Consider the following 4,133-nt stretch of genomic DNA (forward strand, 5'->3'; position numbering starts at 1 on the left):
AATTCTATAATCTTAAAGAAATATTAGTTATAGATAATAAGCCTACTACGAAACTAAGCAGCTGCCTATACTTTTGTGTATTCTTTTGAACCATCCTTTTAAATTTACCAGTTTTAGCTTATTATTAGATGTTTCAAACAGTTTCTAGCATTCCAGGTGACATCTATTAATTCTTTAATCTAATGAACTATGAGTTATTGATAATAAGCCTACTACGAAACTAAGCCGTTACCCATACTTTTGTGTATTCTTTTGAACCATCCTCTTAAATTTACCAGTTTTAGTTTATTATTAGACGTTTTAAACAATTTCTAGCATTCCAGGTGACATCTATTAATTCTTTAATATTAGTGAACTATGAGTTATTGATAATAAGACTACTACGAAACTAAGCAGCTGCCTATACTTCTGTGTATTCTTTTGAACCATCATCTTAAAATTACTAGTTTTAGTATATTATTAGATGTTTTAAACAGTTTCTAACGGTCCAGGTGACAACTATGAATTCTCTAATTTTAAAGAATTCTTAGTTATTGATAGTAAGCCAACTACGATACTAAGCAGTCACCTATACTTCTGTGTATTCTTTAGGAGCATCCTCTTAAACTTACTAGTTTTTGTATATTATTAGATGTTTTAAACAGTTCTAGCGGTCCAGGTGACATCTATCAATTCTATAATCTTTAAGAAATATTAGTTATAGATAATAAGCCTACTACGAAACTAAGCAGCTGCCTATACTTTTGTGTATTCTTTTGAAACATCCTTTTAAATTTACCAGTTTTAGCTTATTATTAGATGTTTCAAACAATTTCTAGCATTCCAGGTGACATCTTTTAATTCTTTAATCTTAATGAACTATGAGTTATTGATAATGAGCCTACTAAGAAACTAAGCCGTTACCTATACTTTTGTGCATTCTTTTGAACCATCCTCTTAAAATTACTAGTTTTAGTATATTATTAGATGTTTTAAACAGTTTCTAACGGTCCAGGTGACAACTATTAATTCTCTAATTTTAAAGAATTATTAGTTATTGATAATAAGCCTACTACGAAACTTAGCAGTCACCTAAACTTTTGTGTATTCTTTTGAACCATCCTCTTAAATTTACTAGTTTTAGTATATTATTAGATGTGTTAAACAGTTCTTAGCGGTCCAGCTGACATCTATTAATTCTCTAATCTTAAAGAACTATGAGTTATTGATAATCAGCCTATTACGAAACTAAGCAGTCACCTATACTTCTGTGTATTGTTTTAGAGCATCCTCTTAAATTTACTAGTTTTTGTATGTTATTAGATGTTTTAAACAGTTTCTAGCGGTCCAGGTGACATCTATTAATTCTATAATCTTTAAGAAATATTAGTTATAGATAATAAGCCTACTACGAAACTAAGCAGCTGCCTATACTTCTGTGTATACTTTTGAACCATCCTCTTAAAATTACTAATTTTAGTATATTATTAGATGTTTTAAACAGTTTCTAACGGTCCAGGTGACAACTATTAATTCTCTAATTTTAAGGAATTATTAGTTATTAATAATAAGCCTACTACGAAACTAAGCAGTCACCTATACTTTTGTGTATTCTTTTTAACCATCGTCTTACATTTACTAGTTTTAGTATATTATTAGATGTGTTAAAAAGTTCCTAGCGGTCCAGCTGACATCTATTAATTCTCTAATCTTAAAGAACTATGAGTTATTGATATATAATAAGCCTACTACGAAACTAAGCAGTCACCTATACTTTTGTGTATTCTTTTGCAGCATCCTCTTAAAGTTACTAGTTTCAGTATATCATTAGATATTTTAAACAGTTTCTAGCGGTCCAGGTGACATCTATTAATTCTATAATCTTAAAGAACTATTAGTTATAGATAATAAGCCTACTACAAAACTAAGTCGTTACCTATACTTTTGTGTATTCTTTTGAACCATCCTCTTAAATTTAAAAGTTTTACTTTATTATTAGATGTTTTAAACAGTTTCTAGCGTTCCAGGTGACATCTATTAATTATTTAATCTTAATGAACTATGAGTTATTGATAATAAGACTACTAAGAAACTAAGCAGCTGCCTATACTTCTGTGTATTCTTTTGAACCATCCTCTTAAAATTACTAGTTTTAGTATATTATTAGATGTTTTAAACAGTTTCTAACGGTCCAGGTGACAACTATTATTTCTCTAATTTTAAAGAATTATTAGTTATTGATAATAAGCCTACTACGAAACTAAGCAGTCACCTATAATTTTGTGTATTCTTTTGGAGCATCCTCTTAAATTTACTAGTTTTTGTATATTATTAGATTTTTAAACAATTTCTAGCGGTCCAGGTGACATCTATTAATTCTATAATCTTAAAGAAATATTAGTTATAAATAATAAGCCTACTAAGAAACTAAGCAGCTGCCTATACTTCTGTGTATTCTTTTGAACCATCCTCTTAAAATTACTAGTTTTAGTATATTATTAGATGTGTTAAGCAGTTCTCAGCGGTCCAGCTGACATCTATTAATTCTCTAATCTTAAAGAACTATGAGTTATTGATAATAAGCCTACTACGAAACTAAGAAGTCACCTATAATTTTGTGTATTCTTTTGGAGCATCCTCTTAAATTTACTAGTTTTTGTATATTATTAGATTTTTAAACAATTTCTAGCGGTCCAGGTGACATCTATTAATTCTATAATCTTAAAGAAATATTAGTTATAAATAATAAGCCTACTACGAAACTAAGCAGCTGCCTATACTTTTGTGTATTCTTTTGAACCATCCTTTTAAATTTACCATTTTTAGCTTATTATTAGATGTTTCAAACAGTTTCTAGCGTTCCAGATGACATCTATTAATTCTTTAATCTTAATGAACTATGAGTTATTGATAATAAGCCTACTACGAAACTAAGCCGTTACCTATACTTTTGTGTATTCTTTTGAACCATCCTCTTAAATATACCAGTTTTAGTTTATTATTAGATGTTTTAAACAGTTTCTAGCGTTCCAGGTGACATCTATTAATTCTTTAATCTCAGTGAACTATGAGTTATTGATAATAAGCCTACTGCAAATCTAAGCCGTTACATATACTTTTGTGTATTCTATTGAACCATCCTCTTAAATTTACCAGTTTTAGTTTATTATTAGATGTTTTAAACAGTTTCTAGTGTTCCAGGTGACATCTATTAATTCTTTAATCTTAATGAACTATGAGTTATTGATAATAAGCCTATTACGAAACTAAGCAGCTGCCTATACTTCTGTGTATTCTTTTGAACCATCCTCTTAAAATTACTAGTTTTATTATATTATTAGATGTTTTAAACAGTTTCTAACGGTCCAGGTGACAATAAATTAATTCTCTAATTTTAAAGAATTATCAGTTATTGATAGTAAGCCTACTACGAAACTAAGCAGGCACCTATACTTTTGTGTATTCTTTTGAACCATCGTCTTACATTTACTAGTTTTAGTATATTATTAGATGTGTTAAACAGTTCCTAGCGGTCCAGCTGACATCTATTAATTCTCTAATCTTAAAGAACTATGGGTTATTGATAATAAGCCTACTACGAAACTAAGCAGTCACCTATACTTCTGTGTATTCTTTTGGAGCATCCTCTTAAATTTACTAGTTTTTGTAAATTATTAGATTTTTTAAACAATTTCTAGTGGTCCAAGTGACATCTATTAATTCTATAATCTTAAAGAAATATTAGTTATAGATAATAAGCCTACCACGAAACTAAGCAGCTGCCTATACTTTTGTGTATTCCTTTGAACCATCCTTTTAAATTTACCATTTTTAGCTTATTATTATATGTTTCATACAGTTTCTAGCGTTCCAGGTGACATCTATTAATTCTTTAATCTTAATGAACTACGAGTTAATGATAATAAGCCTACTATGAAACTAAACCGTTACCTATACTTTTGTGTATTCTTTTGAACCATCCTCTTAAATTTACCAGTTTTAGTTTATTATTAGATGTTTTAAACAGTTTCTAGCGTTCCAGGTGATATCTATTAATTCTTTAATCTTAAGGAAATATTAGTTATAGATAATAAGCCTACTACGAAACTAAGCAGCTCCCTATACTTTTGTGTATTCTTTTGAACCATCCTTTT

This window comes from Papaver somniferum, unplaced genomic scaffold, assembly GCF_003573695.1.
Source record: "Papaver somniferum cultivar HN1 unplaced genomic scaffold, ASM357369v1 unplaced-scaffold_133, whole genome shotgun sequence".
Taxonomy (NCBI): domain Eukaryota; kingdom Viridiplantae; phylum Streptophyta; class Magnoliopsida; order Ranunculales; family Papaveraceae; genus Papaver; species Papaver somniferum.